This window comes from Vulpes vulpes, chromosome 3 (genome assembly GCF_048418805.1).
Source record: "Vulpes vulpes isolate BD-2025 chromosome 3, VulVul3, whole genome shotgun sequence".
NCBI classification, from domain to species: Eukaryota; Metazoa; Chordata; class Mammalia; order Carnivora; family Canidae; genus Vulpes; species Vulpes vulpes.
This window is the reverse complement of record NC_132782.1, coordinates 115,505,172-115,525,810: the sequence shown is the minus strand read 5'-3', so window position 1 is coordinate 115,525,810 and position 20,639 is coordinate 115,505,172. Positions and strand designations below refer to the sequence as shown.

General features: G+C 39.6%; 1 pseudogene; it reads right to left on the bottom strand.

Moving 5' to 3' along the window:
- Window positions 1–15,531: 15,531 nt before the first annotated feature.
- Window positions 15,532–19,814, bottom strand: LOC140598074 (uncharacterized; annotated as a pseudogene).
- Window positions 19,815–20,639: the final 825 nt, after the last annotated feature.

Sequence of the window (20,639 nt, the reverse complement as noted above, 5' to 3'; positions counted from 1 at the left end):
GCGTCTTTCACTTGTTTGTTTCTCAGTGTATATATGAAGGGATTCAACATGGGGGCAACAGAGGTATTGAGCAGGGCTATCCCTTTATTTAAAGATACTCTGCATGGAGCCTGCTCCTCCCTCTGCCTGTGTCTCTGCCTCTCTCTCTGTGTTCTCGTGAATAAATAAATAAAATCTTAAAAAAAAATAGAAACAAAGAAATAGAAAAATTGTCATAATATTTTGACTTACATCTTCTATAGTTGCATTTTTTGCAGTCTAGTTAGTTTACATTAATATCTTACAACATCAAGTGACTCATTCTTCTTGTTAAATGCATCTCCTTTCTGTTTATTGCTCCTTACGATAGTATTCTGCAAGTCAGATTTCAGCTGAGGACTCTTGGCCTTTTATTTTTTTAATTTTTTTTTAATTTTTTTATTTATTTATGATAGGCACACAGTGAGAGAGAGAGAGAGGCAGAGACATAGGCAGAGGGAGAAGCAGGCTCCATGCACCGGGAGCCTGATGTGGGATTCGATCCCGAGTCTCCAGGATCGCGCCCTGGGCCAAAGGCAGGCGCCAAACCGCTGCGCCACCCAGGGATCCCTACTCTTGGCCTTTTAAAAAACTTGAACTTCTCGCCCTCGCTTCAGCAGGGCTCCGCGCGGGGCCCCTCCCCTTTGGATGCCTTTTGTTTCTTTATTTCTTCCCCCCCCCCCCCCTCCCGCGGAGAAAAGGGAACCCTCTTCCACTGTTGGTGGGAATGTGAACTGGCGCAGCCACTCTGGAAAACTGTGTGGAGGTTCCTCAAAGAGTTAAAAATAGACCTGCCCTACTACCCAGCAATTACACTGTTCGGGATTTACCCCAAAGATTCAGATGCAATGAAACGCCGGGACACCTGCACCCCCATGTTTCTAGCAGCAATGTCCACAATAGGCAAACTGTGGAAGGAGCCTCGGTGTCCATCGAAAGATGAATGGATAAGGAAGATGTGGTTTATGTATACAATGGAATATTCCTCAGCCATTAGAAATGACTAATACCCACCATTTGCTTCGACGTGGATGGAACTGGAGGGTATTATGCTGAGTGCAGTAAGTCAATCGGAGAAGGACAAACAGTGTATGTTCTCATTCATTTGGGGAATATAAATAATAGTGAAAGGGAATATAAAGGAAGGGAAAAGAAATGTGTGGGAAATATCAGGGAGACAGAACATAAAGACTCCTAACTCTGGGAAACGAACTAGGGGTGGGGGAAGGGGAGGAGGGCGGGGGGTGGGGGTGACCGGGTGACGGGCACTGAGGGGGACACTTGACGGGATGAGCACTGGGTGTTTTTCTGTATGTTGGTAAATTGAACACCAATAAAAATTAATTTATAATAAATAAATAAATAAATAAATAAATAAATAAATAAATAACATGAACTTGACCTAAACATCTGACGCCCATACAAGAGGGATTCAGTGCTTTCACCAAACCTCTGAAAACTCTTCAAGATTGAAATCCTCATGACCACCTGTAGGTCTGCTTTTCCCTTTTTCCTGAAGACTTGCGTTTACTTTTGTCTCACTCACGTGTTATTCTCTTTTCACTGCTATGGACCCAAGCAGATAGGAAGTATATCCTCATGCATGATGACTATATTATATAGCATGCTTTATTTAGTTTTTGCAGGAGAGTTCTAGAAAACAAGACACTTAAAAAATGTTATCTACTCATACCTGGTAATTTGTTTCCATGTCATTGTGTTGCTCTGTTGCCATGGTGGCCTCTTCCCTCTTAGTCCTGTCCTCCCTCTTTTCTCTTATTCTCTTGTGTTTTGCTTAGCCTCTTAAAATTCAGAATTGTGTTAACCTTTTCATTTTTTTCTCATCTTCCATCTTTTTCCATACCATGCCTACACTCGCATGTTTATCAGCTTAAATGTCTATCACCAATTCTTTCTAAAGTGTGATGATATCATGACCGTATTTTCCTTAAGAAGAATATCATGTCATATCTTACATTGCATTTTAAACATAACATTTCATATAGTCCAGTTCAGCTGTTAAAAATATACAGATATCTCCAGTGGTTATAAGTAATTACAATACAACTAAGATTTCCCCTCTCTTTCTCCCTTTATTTCATTCTTTACTTACCTATTTTCCTTTCTTTCCCCCAGACCCTTCAATGTATTATTTTTTTTGTTTTTTTATTTATTTATTTTTAATAATAAATTTACTATTTATTGGTGTTCAATTTGCCAACATACAGAATAACACTCAGTGCTTATCCCGTCAAGTGCCCACCTCAGTGCCCATCACCCGGTCACCCCCACCCCCCGCCCTCCTCCCCTTCCACCACCCCTAGTTCATTTCCCAGAGTTAGGAGTCTTTATGCTCTGTGTTCCTTTCTGATATTTCCTACCCATTTCTTCCCCCTTCCCTTCTATTCCCTTTCACTATTATTTATATTCCCCAAATGAATGAGAACATATAATGTTTGTCCTTCTCCGATTGACTCATTTCACTCAGCATAATACCCTCCAGTTCCATCCACGTCCAAGCAAATGGTGGGTATTTGTCATTTCTAATGGCTGAATGGCTGAGTAATATTCCATTGTATACATAAACCACATTTTCTTTATCCATTCATCTTTCTTTTTTTTAAGATTTTATTTTATTTACTCATGAGAGATACAGAGCAAGAGAGAGAGAGAGAGGCAGAGGGAGAAGCAAGCTCCATGCAGGAAGCCCAACGTGGGACTGGATCCCGGTCTACAGGATCAGGCCCTGGGCTGCAGGCGGCACTAAACCGCTGCACCACCGGGTCTGCCCTCCATTCATCTTTCGATGGACACCGAGGTCCTTCCACAGTTTGGCTATTGTGGACATTGCTGCTAGAAACATCGGGGTGCAGGTGTCCTGGCATTTCATTGCATCTGTATCTTTGGGGTAAATCCCCAACAGTGCAATTGCTGGGTCGTAGGGCAGGTGTTGGTGGGAATGTGAAATGGTGCAGCCACTCTGGAAAACTGTATTATTTTTTTGGTCATCACATTGAAAATGTCTACATTCTGGCCACTAAAGCACAATTTATGCTCAGTAATCAGGTTTTTGAAATTCAAATTTGATCTATTTTCTTTTTTCAAGGTTGGTCTATTTTTTAAGGTCAAAAGCATAGGGAAATGTCAATCAGCAAAGGATGAATTTCATAGGGTGCCAAATTATAAAGTTAGAAGTGAGAATTCATACATGAATACTCCCAGGCTAAATTTAAATTACAAAATTGCAAACAAAAACAAAACAAAACAAAAATCACCCAAACAAAACAAAACAAAACAAAACAAAACAAAAAACTATTGTAAACTGCTTGACATCGTTATTTTGCTTGAATTCCGAATAAAATACTTGGTAAATGTTGGTAAAATAGTCATTGTTTCTGACCATTTTTATAAATGCAGGGACTTCTGTAATTACTTTGGCAATTTATAGGTAAGAGAGAAGTGATTCCTTTGGGATATGAAAACTGGATATTTCATGAAATGTTTAAATTCTATTGAATTCAATAAGAGGACATTTCTCAAATTTATGACTAATTATTTTTTCCTAATATGTCATATTTTATATTCCAGTGTCATATTTTATAATATTCACACTGACCCTGTATATTAAAGGCATATATAATTATAATTATCTCAGGAAAACAATATATTTATTTAATAAAATAAATTTCTGAGATTCTGTTGAATGCTGTGAAGGATATCTATTCAAAGCTTGATTCCTACAAAATGAAAGTTCAGAGATTTCTTTATAAGATAACTCATTTGAGTAAAAAAGATAGTTCTAACTTCATGTCATATATCTCAATGGCTTACAAAGGAATCAACTTTTTTGTCCAGCTTCATGAAATTAGGTTAGTATGACTAAAATAAAAATTTTCCCAAACCTTGTTATTGTCCTTAGTAGCAATTTCATTCTCAACTGTCTTCTTTTGATTCAAGTCTCGAAACAGAGGCAATTTCTGAATACTGCATATCCATCATATTTTTTATATTCCTTTAACCTGCTTTTATCTTGCATTCTCATCCAAAATACATTAACCCCAACATCTTACACTCAAGATGTGTTAGCTTAAGTTTCCAAGATCTATAAAGAACTTATTAAACTCAACACCAAAGAAACAAACAATCCAATCATGAAATGGGCAAAAGACTTGAACAGAAATCTCACAGAGGAAGACATAGACATGGCCAACATGCACATGAGAAAATGCTCTGCATCACTTGCCATCAGGGAAATACAAATCAAAACCACAATGAGATACCACCTCACACCAGTGAGAATGGGGAAAATTAACAAGGCAGGAAACAACAAATGTTGGAGAGGATGTGGAGAAAGGGGAACCCTCTTGCACTGTTGGTGAGAATGTGAACTGGCGCAGCCACTCTGGAAAACTGTGTGGAGGTTCCTCAAAGAGTTAAAAAATAGATCTGCCCCACGACCCGGCAATTGCACAGCTGGGGATTTACCCCAGAGATACAGATGCAATGAAACGCCGGGACACCTGCACCCCGATGTTTCTAGCAGCAATGTCCACAATAGACAAACTGTGGAAGGAGCCTCGGTGTTCATCGAAAGATGAATGGATAAAGAAGATGTGGTTTATGTATACAATGGAATATTACTCAGCCATTAGAAACGACAAATACCCACCATTTGCTTCAACGTGGATGGAACTGGAGAGTATTATGCTGAGTGAAGTAAGTCAATCGGAGAAGGACAAACATTATATGTTCTCATTCATTTGTGGAATATAAATAATAGTGAAAGGGAATAGAAGGGAAGGGAGAAGAAATGTGTGGGAAATATCAGAAAGGGAGACAGAACATAAAGACTCCTAACTCTGGGAAACGAACTAGGGGTGGTGGAAGGGGAGGAGGGCGGGGGGTGGGGGTGACCGGATGATGGGCACTGAGGTGGGCACATGACGGGATGAGCACTGGGTGTTATTCTATATGTTGACAAATTGAAGACCAATAAAAAATAAATTTATTTTAAAAAGATGTGTTAGCTTAAAGATTTTATCAGGACAGAAACCTAATTTCATTTCTTATTTTTTATTTTTTTTAAATTTATTTATGATAGTCATACATAGAGAGAGAGAGAGAAAGAGAGGCAGAGACATAGGCAGAGGGAGAAGCAGGCTCCATGCACCGGGAGCCTGACGTGGGATTCGATCCCGGGTCTCCAGGATCGCGCCCTGGGCCAAAGGCAGGCGCCAAACCGCTGCGCCACCCAGGGATCCCTCATTTCTTATTTTTTAAAGCCATACCTCCAATTTAGATTATATTAAATTTGGAGAACATTTTTTGCATCACATTTAAAATAAATATATTTATTTTTTTTTTAATATTTAGAAGGAGTGGTAAAAAAAGATTTCAGTCTCATTGTTTATTTTGTGATGTTTCTAGCCTGCATGAGAAGCGCAATTGCTTCTTTTGTAGTTTTTCAGATTGCAAGAACTATCATCATTCTTGCATACTCTCCCACTGATCTCAAGAGGATTAACTGATGAAACAATTTTTAAAAGAAGGAAAGATTTCCCTGGAGATCATTGTACAAATATGTTAAAAATATGTGAATTATTTATTAAGTGAGGAAACTCTAAAATCTATAAACTCAAGTTTAAAACCAAGACAAAATCTTCTTTTTAAAGCAGCTATATATTGTAAGCCAGAAGGAGTTTTTGGAGGTTACAGCTTACATAACCATGACAAGTATACATTCCACACGGGAAATATGAAATCCCCCAACCCATATTGTGAAAGACTTTAAGGGGATTATTGCTAAAAGTTTGAATCCTGATTCAATAAGGGGCTTATATTACATTTACCTAAATTAAACCTCTCAAGGCATCCTCTAGAGTGGCAGTTATAGGGACTTAATTAGTTTCAGGATTTGAAAACCAAGACATGTCATCATTGACAAAGGAAATAATTAAATGTGTGACATACCATGGAAGGGTCAAACTCATGAGATCTAGATTGAAAGGAGATGAGTTTAGGAGTCTAATGTTTGCAGCTGTTATCTGTCTACATCTGATCTGTCGGAAATTTGGCTGATTCTACAGAAAATTTTATTTCAATTCATTTTACCTTCTTTATTTCTACTGCTAAGTACCTAAAACAAATACTACTGTTGTAACAAATAAACTTTAAAATCATTGCAATGCTACATATTAGATATTTAAAGATATTTCAATGAAGTAAAAATATATGTACAGAATGTACTATTATACTATATAACTTGGTCACTTTTCACAAATTTAACATACCCACATAAGTAGCCCTCAGATAAAGAAACAATGTTACCAATACGACGTAATCCTCCCTTTTTTCTCTTCTGGTCATTATCCCTCTCAAGGCTTAGCCACTGTGCTTACTTTCAAGGAATCAGTTCATGTTTTGAAAAGATTTAATACAATGGAAAACTATTTCCTGAAAATTTAAAGTCAAACATGCAGCATGGATGGCAGAGATTTTGTTTGTAGGGTGGGATGTGCCTACCCTATTCTACCAATCATTCAGAAATTGACTTTGAAGGTTCTTCCATCTTCAACAGGTATCTACAGTCAGCCAGCAGATGGAGGAAGAGAGAGTGGTGTCACATGGGAGGTTTTTATTGGTAAGCCTGGAGGTCGTTTTCATAATCTCCATTCATAAGAATCCAATTATAGAGCACACCAAAATGCAAAAGTCCAGGATGTCCAGTCTCAATGTGTGTCCAGCAGGAAACATTTGTGATTAGACTCAGTGTCTTCTCCAGCTGTTAACATTCAAATCCAGTCTACCATTGCCTTCCACCTGGTCTAACTAGTAGTCTGTAATAACCTTCTGAAGAATCTTTGCTTCCTTCCCTCACCCAATCTATTTTATGTAGAGAAGATAAAAGTATGTTCTCTAAAATTTAACTCATTTTTGCTACTTCTTTGCTAAAATTATGTCCTAAAACCTAATTGAATTGCAGACAATGAGTAGCCGGTAAGAATCCTTGGCACAGCTCCTCACTGCTCATCTTCATCCTCTTTCACTCTTATTTACTGTTACCAGTTGTAACGCTGACGCTCTTTCCATTCCTCAAGTTCTCTTTCACCTCTATCCTTACCTTTGCTCCTACTCTACCTCCAAATTCCAGGCCTCTAATTAAGTGTATTCTCCACAAAAGAGTCATTCTCAAAAAAGACGATATGTGAGGAGAACTTTCCCTTCTTTATAGACTTTATCTCAGTCTTTTGTTCTTTATGACACCATTAATATTAATTTCTACATGTCTTTCTGCTCTCTCTCACGGTCTCTTTTATCCTTCTGTTCTAGATAACTCTTAGATAACTCTAAGTCATTTCAGGGCAGAAAGTTGTCTGCTATATTTTTTCATCCCTGTATACTTAGGATCTGGGGTCTCTGGGGTATCCTTCAAACTAGAGACTGAATGTGTTGAAGAATTTAAAAAATGAGTGGTTTTTTTTTTTTACATGAGATCAATTGGTGGTTATTCTGAAGTTTTGAGCGTGATGAAATAAGAAATAGACAATGTCATTAAGTAAATCGTAGCATAATAAGCAAAATCCTGGGAAATGAGCATGGAAGAAATTTGGAGAAGAGAGGAATAATGATGAGCTATTTTTTAAAAATATTCAATTCGAGGTGTCATCTGTATAAAAACCTTCTGGTGTAGTTCCTCCCAAATTTTAAATAAAATAAGCAGCTCTGAAAACTAATAATTCAAACTCATGCAATTCTGGAAACATTTGAAAATAACTTTAATACAAAATATTTTAAAATGAGGAAAATATCTGTTAAAAAACAATGTTATCAAGCCATGAAAAGACATGGGGGATTTTAAATGCATATTACTATGTGAAAGAAGCCAATCGGAAACGTACATACCATATGATTGTAACTCTATGGTATATTAAATAGCAAAATTATGGAAATAGAAAAAGATCAGTAGTTGCCATGGGCTGGGAAAAGAGGTTAGGGATGAGTAGATATAGACAGGATTTGGGGGGCAATGAAAATTCTCTATATGATAACATAATGATGGATACGTGTCATACATTTGTCCAAACCCAAAGACTCTACGTGGGAGTGAACTGTACTGTAAACTATGAACTCTGGGTGATTATGATGAGTCAGTTAAAGTTCATCAGTTGTAACAAATGTATCACTCTGACGGGGGCTGTTGATATTGGAGGAGGCTCCAAATATCACTTGTGGGTGAAAGGTTATGGAAAATCCCTGGACTTTCAAGTTTGCTGTGAACCTAAATCTGCTCTAAAGTAGTATTAGTAATAATAGTAAAAGTCTTAACTTAAAAAAAGAAAGAAAAATGAGAGAAAAATTTAAGTTTTATATCACAAAACTAGGGTCACTACCAATTGAATAAATGAACTTCAATTCCTCTTTAGTTCCTTGTCTTACCTTAAAGGAACCAATACAAATTACCCCCAAAACTGCTCTTTATGACTCTAAGGAATTGTGTGTGTACGAAATGACATCATTATTGTGTTGTTATTCCTCTTTCTCAGAATATTAATTCAGTAAATTTATGATTCTGTTTTTATTAAAGGTATACATCTTCAAAGTTCAAAAAGTCAAGAATCTAAGAATCCTATTAATGGAAATTAGTAGTCCCTTGCTCCAGCCCTCATCCACCCCAACTTCTTTTCTCCACAGTCCTCAGGTGTTAACAGTTTTGCTTCCTCTATTCTATACATTACTACTTCTTAATATGTTGAGTTAGAAATTACTTACTGGCCTAAATATGAAAGATAAGCATTTGAAATTCTTATATTTCCCATCCCTCCTATACACATCTCTTTTTTAGCTTTTTTATGATTTTGAAAATAATTGTTATTGTAATTATCAGTTGGATTTTTATACTAATTTACATTATCTTGACAGCGGAAATTTTCTTCCATCTGAGCCACATGTTGGCCTGTACTCTGTCTTTTTTTAAACAATGTTCTGTTTCCACTGGGTTTCATTTCTCATTAAAATAAATGCATAGCAGATGGTAACTACACTTATTGTTGCAAGCATTTAGTAATACACCTAAGTGCCACATTACTATGTTGGGCACCTAAAACTAATATAATATTGTATGTCAACTATACCTCAATTGTTAAAAATTGCATAATGTAAAAATTCAATATTCTTTGTTCAGGTAACCTCCCAAAGTTCAGCTATGCCCTCAGTAGACTCAAATACATTTGGCAAACTCTCCCTTTTTTGTTCTCTTTTTTCTCAGCTCTAATAGTTTCTGATTTTTTTTTTCTTCCAGCCTTATTGGAATTCATTGCTTTCAAGGCCTGATGCACAACTTACTGTATTGATTGAAATGCTTGTTTCCAATATGGCAACATGGAGATTCATTTTACCTTTCTCCTATTCCCAAGTGTGGATAGTTTGAGGATATTTAAGTTTCTTCACATTGCAGTGCTCTTTTTTAAGAAAACAATCCCCAAATTATGAATGCACATGTATAAACATAGAATTAGGAACAAACATGAGATTTGTTTAGGATGAAGACAATGATAACCAGTCACACATTTAATTAAGCTATTAAAATCATAAAGTCCAGAAAATAAAATTTGCATTAACTATGTGATATAATTCTCTAATACTCTCTTTCCTTAAAAATTTTAATTGTATTTTTGATGATGTTGTCATAGGGTTTTTTTAGTCGACCATTTTAAAGTGTACAGTTTAGTGGTGTTTAGTCCATCCACACTGTTCTACAATCACCACTCATATTAAGTTCCAAACATTGCTCACTCAAAAGAAAACTCTACCCATTTAGCAGTCATTTCCCATCTCTTCTTTCCTGAGACCCTGACAAATACCAATCTGTTTTTATCCCTGTGGATTTACCAATTTTGGAAATTTCATGTAAGTGAAATCATACCATGTGTGACCTCTTATGTTTGGCTTCTTTTGCTTAGGATCGTGATATCAGGGTTCATCCATATTGAAGCATGTATTAATACTTCATTGGTTGGATAATATTCCATTATGAATATATACCACATTTTCTGTATCCATCTGTCAATGGACATTTGAGTTGTCCCACTTTATTTTTTGGCTATTGCAAATAATGATGTTATAAACAATATTATACAAGCATTTGCAAACTTCCTTTCAGTTATTTGGGTCAATACCTAGAAATGGTGTTATCAAATAATGGCAATTTTATGTTTAACTTTTTTTTTAATGGATCTCTGGAACTTTCCACAGTGGCTGGGTCATTTTAGATTCCCCCTAATAATGTACTGGGTTTCCAATTTCTCTATAGCCACATCTGCCATAATTGAAGTGTAATTCACTATGGTTTTAATATGCATTTTTATGATAACTAATGATGTGTAACATCATTGCATGTCCTAGTTGGCCATTTGAAGAAATGTCTGTTCAAACCCTTTGCACATTTAAAAATTGGGTTATTTGTGATTGTTTTCATGTTTTTGTTGTGGCTGATTTGTAACAGTCTTTATATAGTCTGGATACTAGAATCTTACCAGATATGTGATTTGGAAATATTTTTTCCAGATTTTCTCTGTAGTCATTGTAACTTATTTGAAAATTAATTGGCCATAGATGTATGGGATTATTCTAGACTTAACAATTCCATGCATTTTTTTACATAAAGAACTGAGAGTTCTTTTCAATTCAAGTGTCTTTTATTTATTTATTTTTGTCTAACCCTTCTGGCTAGAACTTCAAGAACAATGAAGAATAGCAGTTGGGAAACTGGACATCCTTGTCATGTTCCTAATGTTTAGGGGAGAGTGACATTAGCTGTGGGGTTCTCATGAACATTTGTTAGCAGTTAGGAAGTTCCTTTCTACTCTGAGTTTGCTGTATTTTATCATGAAAGGGTTTTGAATTTTGTCAAAGGTTGACTTTTCCTGCATCGATTGCAATAATCAAGTTTTTCCCCTTTTATTTCATCTTCCATCTTTGATGTATTATGTAAATTGATTTTTTTATGTTGGATCACCTTATATTCTATCCCACTTTATCATGGAATCTTACTTTTAAATGCAGCTAAATTTGCTTTCCTAGTATTTTTTGAGGATTTTTGCATCTATATTCATAAGGGATATAGATCTGTATTATTCTTTTTTGTGTGATGTGTTTAGCTGGCTTTAGTATCAGAGTAATGCTGTCCTCATAAATAGGAAGGGTATCATAATTTCCATATTTAGAAGAGTTTGAAAGGGATTAGTCTTAACTCTTTAAAGCTTTGGGAAAATTCATCTGGCCTTAGTCTTATTCAGAGATTTTGGATTACTGATTCAATTTCTTTAATAACCATAGGTCTATTAGATATTCTATTTCACCAAGTAAGTGGTAATTTGTGGTCATCTAATTTGTTGATACACAATTTCTCATAATTTATTTTGGTATCCATTTCTATTTCTAAAAGGTCAATAGTCATGAACGAACTCTGATTCCTGATTTTGCAATTTGAGCCCTCTCTCCTTTTTTCTTGGTTAATCTAGCTAAGGGTTTGTCAACTTTTGTTGACCTTTCAAAAGAACCAACTTTGGGTTTTATTGATTTTCTCTATTTTTTCCCTTTTCCTCTATTTAATTTATCTTCACTAGTATTTATTATTTACTTTCTTTCTGCTGGCTTTGGGTTTCTTTTGCTCTTTTTCTCTGTATCTGTAGGTTTGAAGTTATATTATTCATATGAGATCTATCTTTTTTGTTAAAGCAGTATTTAAAGCTATAAATTTCCTTTTGAACACTGATTTCACTGTATTTCATAGGTTTTGGTATCTTATGTGTCTGTTTTCATTTGTCCCCAGTGTTCTCTAATTTTCTTTGTGATTTATTCTTTGACCCATTAGTTGTTTATGGGTGTGTTTTTAACTACCACATGTTTTTTCATACATACAATGAATTTGGTCCAAAGCCACTGAGAAGGCAAAATGAAGAAGTAAACCGCAAATAGTTTATATTGTCTAACTATGTTTACATTACTCAATTTGGTAGCCACTAAAAAATTGAAATGTGGTTAGTCGACACTGAGATGTGCTGTAAATATAAACACACATCATATTTCAAAGACAGTACAAAATAGTAAAAGGTCTCATTAATTTTTAAATATGTATTAGATGTTGAAATTAGAATAATTTGGATGTATTGGGTTAAACTATCTTATTAGAATTAATTTCACATGTTTTCTTTCACTTTTAAAAAATAAGGCTACTAGAAAATTTGAAGTTACAAATGTGTTTTACGTTTGTATTTTGCATTATATTTCTATCGGACAATGCTGATTTATAGCCCCTGCTTTTTAAAATTCACATTATGTATCTGTATGTGTGTTAAAGGTCTAACATATATGTTAGACCCTTTGATATTGCTCCTAGGTCATATAAACTCTGTTTATTAAATAAATATAATTTACTTTTTTTGTTTTTCTTTTTTTTAAGATTTTATTTATTTATTCATGATAGTCACACAGAGAGAGAGAGAGGCAGAGACACAGGCAGAGGGAGAAGCAGGCTCCATGCACCGGGAGCCCGACGTGGGATTCAATCCCGGGTCTCCAGGATCGCGCCCCGGGCCAAAGGCAGGCGCCAAACCGCAGCGCCACCCAGGGATCCCCTTTTTTTGTTTTTCAAAATGAGTGGTCTCTATTAATCATTAGGTTCACTGACTCTTTTGTTTCATAATCACCTTTCTGCTGTTCAGCCCATCCACTTTTCTTTTATTCTACAAAGCATTTTTGTTGTAGTATTTAAAAATTTATTTTAATGTGCATATATTTAAATTTTTGTGAAGAATTCTTATTTATTTCAATTTTCATTGAAAAAAAATTTTTCATTGAAAACAATTTAGTCTTTGATATTTACCCCCATATTTACAATGTTTGGTATTTTTAATTCCTCCATGAAATTCCAGTTTTCCAGCTGGATTCTGTTTTCCTCAGCTAAAGAACTTCCTGCAGCATTTCTTGTAGTACAAATGTGTTACTGAAAAATGCTCTTAGTTTGATTATCTGAAAATGTCTTTTTTTTTAAATAATAAAATTTATTTTTTTATTTTTTATTGGTGTTCAATTTGCCAACATACAGAATAACACCCAGTGCTCATCCCCTCAAGTGCCCCCCTCAGTGCCCGTCACCCATTCACCCCCACCCCCCCTCCCCTTCCACCACCCCTAGTTCATTTCCCCGAGTTAGGAGTCTCTATGTTCTGTCTCCCTTTCTGATATTTCCCACACATTTCTTCTCCCTTCCCTTATATTCCCTTTCACCATTATTTATTTTTTTATTGGTGTTCAATTTGCCAACATACAGAATAACACCCAGTGCTCATCCCGTCAAGTGCCCCCCTCAGTGTCCATCACCCATTCACCCCCACTCCCCGCCCTCCTCCCCTTCCACCACCCCTAGTTAGTTTCCCAGAGTTAGGAGTCCTCATGTTCTGTCTCCCTTTCTGATATTTCCTACCCAGTCCTGCTCCCTTCCCTTCTATTCCCTTTCACTATTATTTATATTCCCCAAATGAATGAGACCATATTATTTCCATTTCATGTTTGAACGATAGTTTCACTGTATAGAATTCTAAATTAGCTTTTTTTCAGCACTCTAAAGATTCCCCTGTTTTTTGGCCTCCATAGCTTCTGAAAAGAAGTTAGAAATTGAGCCATTGTTCTCTAATATTCATGGTATGTAATGTAGCCTCTTTCTCTAGCTACACTTAAGATTTTCTCATTTCTTTGGTGTTTATCAGTTTGATGATGATGTGTATAGGCATTTTATCATGCTGAAAGATGAGGTATCTGTAAGATCTCCCTTCATAGATTTCATAGACTTGTCACCAGGTTCTCATAGGAAGAAGGGGTAGGGGATCTCTCAGGACATATGCCTTAGATATACAGAAGTGCTTGTTACATTTCAAACACAAAATGAATAGGTATTTTAAGAAGGAATAAATTTATTAATAAATTAATGAAGGTAAAGGGGGTACATGGTGCTTTACTATAGTATATTTTGTACAGCATCTCCTGAAAACATAGTGGAAGGAGATAGGAAGGAGTCTGTGTATTTTGGCATCTCTTGTGTAGTAAACAAGCCAAAGATCCTCAGGGAAATATTGCTTCTGAATCTGAATTCCTTGGAGAAATATGCACACAGTTTACAGCATCCCCTGGGAATAAACCGTAATCATTTGATAGGATAAATAGTTGTTTAATTTTAGTACTGTATTGTTTTAGCTTAATAGGTAATCATGAAATGTCTATAAGTGTTAAAACTTATTTTAAGAATTACACATTTCAGTGTGATGTCTGGGAAGAAGGAAAAAAAGTAAACCTAAGTGCCTTATCCTGCGATGGAAATATAAAAAGTATGAACATCACCAAACGAAAACCTTTGCCTGAATAATTCTGTTTCTATGGCTTTAAGAATAACAGTTTGTAAGTTTTAGTGTTTTGTAGACTGATTCACATACTGAATATAATTCACATACTGAAAACAAATCTAAAACTCTGAGTACTTAATTTATATTAATAATTTTTTATTCTGGGATCCCTGGGTGGCGCAGCGGTTTGGCGCCTGCCTTTGGCCCAGGGCGCGATCCTGGAGACCCGGGACCGAATCCCACATCAGGCTCCCAGTGCATGGAGCCTGCTTCTTCCTCTGCCTGTGTCTCTGCCTCTCTCTCTCTCTGTGACTATCATAAATAGATAAAAATTAAAAAAATAATAATAATAATTTTTTATTCTAATTCATTTAATTGTAGAGGATCTGAAATGGATTTGTTAAATGACACCATTTTTGACTAAAAGTGTTCATGATTTTATAGTTAGGGAAAATTTTCTTTCAGTTTTAAATGTAAACATAAATAAAAGTAATAGGCTTGCTAAACATTATAGTACACTGTTCCAGTATATCTAGGGAACTGGGGAGCAGGAGTAAAACTAGGTCTGGTTTGATAAAATTATTACTTGTGGGGGTGATGGATCTGTTTTTGACTCAAATGACTGTAGCCATTGTAATACAATTAGTTGCCTCAGGAATTGTTCCTTAGGTTTGGGAGAATGTGTGTTACTACTAGGAAGATGCTATTATACTTTGGCACTAATAACCAGGATCTCTAGAACCTTCAATAATCCCTGAGAAAACCATTATTATATTCTCTCTGATAAATTTTTGTTAATTTATGAGTTTTCATTCTTAAATACCTTTCACAGTGTTTATCTTACGTAAAATGCCTTACTCTGCTTCCTAAGCATTTTTCAATGCTTAGCTTTGGATCCATCTTTTTTTAAAAAACAAAAACAAAAACATCTTTTCTTATTAATCTCCTTCCATCCATAAGCCCCATAGTAAGAGTGAATCTCATTTACCATTAAGTTTATGGCACATTGTACATTGCTGTATTCAAGCACAGATTTTGTCACCTTGTTGGACCCTTGCTCACGGGTGCCAACGTGTCCCGGTGGACGCCCCAGAGACTCAGACCCCAGACAGGCAGATGCAACAAGCAAGAGGGTTTATTGGACGTTTGCGCAAACGGGCTCTCCGCCTCAGAGGTGGCAGAGCGCCCCGATTAGCAATTACAGGCATCTTTTAAAGGCAAAGAAACCGCGGGAGTAGCATAGCATTCGGGTTATGATGTGATTGATTTTTTTGAAGGTCAACATGACCATGTTCAGGGACTTTTCCAGTCAGGGCGAGGCGGGGGATAGTTTTCTTATCTCGGAAAAACAGAATGTTTTCGTTGCTTGAATTCATGGGAGGCGCCTGGATGGGCTGCCTCAGGGTTAGGCCTGGGCCCACTCACGGGAGGGGGGGGGGTGTCTTCATTCCCTCCTCTTTGTTTGGACTGATTTTAACCTTAAAATCTTAGGGAACTTTTTAGCAAGAGGGTCAATAGCAGAATCTAGTAAGTCCGTCACTGGTGGGGGACCTCCATAGAGAATCTCGTAAGGAGTTAGTCCATGGCGCGTGGGAGTGTTCCGGACTCGGAACAGGACCAAGGGGAGGAGTTGGACCCAGTCTCTAGTGCCAGTCTCCAATGTCAATTTGGTTAGGGTCTCTTTAATTGTTCTATTTATTTTTTCTACCTGCCCTGAGCTCTGGGGTCTGTATGCACAATGTAATTTTTAATTTATCCCCAGTAATCTGGCCACCAACTGACTTACCTGGGAGACGAAGGCAGGGCCGTTGTTCGACCCTATTACCTTGGGCAGTCCAAACCGGGGGAAAATTTTTTCTAGGATTTTCTTGATAACCACCTGGGCAGTTTCTCGTCTGGTGGGGGATGCTTCTGTCCATCTTCCTGTGGGCCTAGTGCAGTGGCTCGTGCTGTTTCATCGGCCATCCTGTTCCCCTCTGCTACTGGGTCGTTGCCGTGCTGATGTCCAGGACAGTGAATTATACTCAATTTTTTGCTGTCAGCATAAATGTTGACCTTTTTGTCCTTAGCCTTTTTTAGGGCCTAAGTTAGGGCTATAAGCTCCGCCCTTTGAGCTGAAGTTCCAGGCTCTAGGGCACTGGCCCAGATGACAGTTTTTTTTTATTTACCACGGCAGCCCCGGCTTTACGTTCACCATTTCGTAGAAAGCTACTCCCATCTGTGTACCAGGTTGCTTCAGCATCTGGCAAAGACTGGTCCGTCAAGTCCCCTCTGGTGCCATGGACCTCGGCTAGGATCTGATGGCAATCATGCATTATCAGGGAGGGGGACTCGGTTTCTGGAAGCAAGGTGGCCGGGTTTAGGGATGTAGCTGTTCCGAACCGTATCCACTCGGAATTCAGTAACATGGCCTGATAATGGGTGACCCAAGCGTTTGAGAGCCATTGATCAGGGGGCTGGCGGATGACTGTCTCTATGGCGTGGGGGGGGGGGGGGCACCACAGTGAGGGGTTGGCTGAAGGCTAACTTATCTGAGTCTTTTACCAGGACTGCCACAGCCGCTATTATTCGGAGACATGGGGGCCATCCTGCAGCCACGCTGTCTAATTTTTTGAAAAGTATGCCACAGGCCTTTTTCAGGGTCCCAGTTTCTGAGTTAGGACCCCTTTGGCTATTCCTCGGCGTTCATCAGCATATAGCGCAAATGGCTTGGTTACATCTGGGAGGCTTGGGGGGGGGGCGGTCAATAAGGCCCTTTTTATTTTGTCAAAAGCCAATTATTGCTCCTTTCCCCAGTGGTAGGGGGTGTTGGATTTTGTGAGAGGATATAGGGGAGCTGCCAGCTCTGCAAACCCGGGTACCCAGAGGTGGCAGAACCCGGCACTGCTGAGGAACTCTCGTAGCCCTCTGGCATTAGTTGGTGCTGGGATCAGGGCTACAGCCTTTTTGCGGCCCTCCGTCAGCCACCTCTGGCCTCCTTCCAGGAGATATCCCAGATAGGTCACTCGTCTCTGGCCTATTTGGGCCTTTTTGGCGGAGGCCCTATACCCCAGTCCTCCCAGTCTCTCGAGCAGGGCCCCCGTACCTTTTACATAATCCTGTTCTGTCTTAGCCGCTAGGAGCAAATTATCCACGTATTGCAGGAGGATGAGGTCCGGATGATCAACTCGGAAGTCTGCCAAATCCTGGTGCAAGGCTTTGTCGAACAAGGTGGGGGAGTTTTTGAATCCCTGTGGCAGCCTTGTTCAAGTGAGTTGTCCTGAGAATCCCGTCTCAGGATCTTTTCATTCAAAGGCAAAAATAGGCTGGCTTTGAGAGCTTAACCTTATGCAAAAGAATGCATCTTTTAGATCTAAAACCGTATACCAGACGTGGCTCGGGGGCAAGGTGCTGAGTAAGTTGTAGGGATTCGGCACCGTGGGGTGTATGTCCTCCGCCCTTTGGTTAACTTCCCGTAAGTCTTGTACCAGCCGGTAATCTCCTGTGCCGGTTTTTTTTTTTTTTTTTTTTTTTTTTTTACGGGCAACAGAGGAGTGTTCCAGGGCGACTGACAAGGTATTAAGATGCCCAATTGTAATAGTCTCTGTATATGTGGCCGAATGCCCTCTTTGGCCTCTTTGCTCATTGAATATTGCCAGATCGATATAGGGGTGGCCGAGGATTTTAGGTTTATAATTATGGGTGGCTGGTTAACAGCTAGTCCCATTCTGGCTGTTTTTACCCAGGCCTGAGGGTAGTTAGTGAGCCATTCAGAATTTAGGGGCTGCACGGATGGTGGAGAGTCCTCGTGTAGCCGGTGTTCATCCTCTAGGCGCAAGGTCAATACCTGGAGGGGCTGCCCTTCTTTGGACAATCTTTAACCCAATGTCCTTTTTCCTTGCAGTAGGCACACTGGTCTCGTTCAACCCGTGGTTTTCCTTTATCTCCCAGGTCCTTACTCTGTCCTGACTTACTCTGCCCTGAGCCCTGTACTATGGTGGCCAGTATCCCAGTCAGTTCTTTATTGCGTTTTTTTTATCTCTTTTATTCCCTCGTTTCTCTTGCTCTTTACGGATCCTTTCCTCCCTTTCCTCTGGGGTGTCTCTCTCTCTCTCTCTCTCTTTTTTCTTTCTCTTTTTCTTTCTCTTTCTCTCTCTCTCTCTCTCTTTCTCTTTCCTCTCTCTCTTTCTTTTTTTTTCACTTTCTCTTTCTCTTTTTTTTCACCTTCTCTTTCTCTTTCTTTTTCACTTTCTCTCTCTCTCTTTAAGTATACATACGGTAGCCTTCCATTAATCTTTCCAGAAAACCTGCCGGCGTCTCATCTTTTCCCTGCGCTATAGCACGTACCTTTGCCAAATTGGTGGGGCATCGCCCTGCCCCTCTGAGACCCGCTAGGAGTACCTGGCGATAGAGACGGAGCCGCTCCCTACCGGCAGCAGTGTCACAGTCCCAGGTTGGGCGAACCAAGGGGAAAACATCTTCAATTCCATCAGGCAGCTGGGTCCGCCTCCCATCCGCCCCCGGGACGCTTTTCCGTGCTTCGAGGTAGAAGCGCTGTCTCCTCCGTGGTGAGGAGAGTCTGCAGGAGCTGTTGGCAGGCATCCCAGGTCGGCTGGTGGGTCAACAGAATTGACTCAATTAACCCGGTTAGCGCCTGGGGGTCTTGGGAGAAAGTGGGGTTATGAGTGTTCCAATTGTAAAGGTCAGAGGCAGAGAACGGCCAGCATTGCATCTGGCCGCCTACTGATCGGAGGGGACGTGCCTGGGCGGTCCAGACGTCTTCCAACTCCCCCTCGCGCTCTCGGCGAAAGCGGAGGCGACTGGAGAGCGGGGGTGAAGCGAGGGGTTGCCTCTCTACCCCAGTAGAGTCGGGGAAGGGAGCTGAGGGAGCGGAGGGAGAGGTAGGGTGGGGAATAAGGGGAGTGACGCAGGGAGGGGGTGGGGGTCTCGGCCTGGTCCCCCCTGAGAAGGGGTGAAGCATTTTATCCAGGGGGGTGAGTTTTTAGCGAGATCCTCCCAAACTATGATGTACGGCACCTGATCAAGGTGTCCATTGGGTCCTGGCTGAAAGACCAGGGCCTTCACCTGCAAGATAACACCAAAATTAAAAGTTCCGTCCCTGGGCCACCCGACGTTGAGAGTCGGCCACTCTGAGGAGCAGAAGGTGACCCATTTTCATCTTCTGACTTCCACCGAAAGGTTGTGTGCCCGGCTGGTGACTTTTTTTCCAGTGATCTAGAGTGAGGCTTAAAGGGGTGGTTACAGTCTGTCCCATGGGTGTAGAAAAGAGGTGAGCGGGGAGGAAGAGGACAGAGAGAAAGACACAGAACAGACAGACGCACACGAATGACAGGACCGGCCCGGCGGATTCAGATGGGAGCGGTCGCGACAACGACCCTCCCTGAAGAGGGAGGTCTCCATGGACCTAAAAAACAACTGGGAATGCAAACTGGTACAGCCATTTTGGGTTTTTTTGTTTTTGTTTTTTTTTAATTTTTTTTTTTTTTTTTATGATAGTCACACACAGAGAGAGAGAGGCAGAGACACAGGCAGAGAGAGAAGCAGGCTCCATGCACCAGGAGCCCGACGTGGGATTCGATCCCGGGTCCCCAGGATCACGCCCTGGGCCAAAGGCAGGCACCAAACCGCTGTGCCACCCACGGATCCCTGGTGCAGCCATTTTGGAAAACAGCATGGAGGTGTCTCAAAAAGTTAAGAATAGAACTACTCTATGACCCAGCAATTGCACTACTAGGTATTTATCCAAGGGATGCAAACACTTGCCCCTCAATGTTTATATGTTTATAGCAGCAATATCCATAATAGCCAAACTGTAGAGCCCAGATGTCCATCAAGGGATGAGAGGATAAACATATGTGGTATGTATATACAATGGAATATTACCTAGCCGTCAAAAATAATGAAATCTTGGGGCATGAAGGCGGAAGAGTAGGGTCCCCAAGTCACCTGTCCCCACCAAATTCCCTAGATAACCTTCAAATCACCCTGAAAATCTACGAATTCGGCCTAAGAGTTTAAGAGAGAACAGCTGGAATGCTACAGTGAGAAGACTTCGCGCTTCTACCAAGTAGGAAAACGGGGGGTGGGGGGGGGAATAAAGAAACAAAAGGCCTCCAAGGGGGAGGGGCCCCGCGAGGACCCAGGCTAAGGCTGGGGCGAGTGTCCCCGGAACAGGAGAGCACCGCCTGGAGAAGCAGGAGCTGCACCAATCTTCCCGGGCGGAAA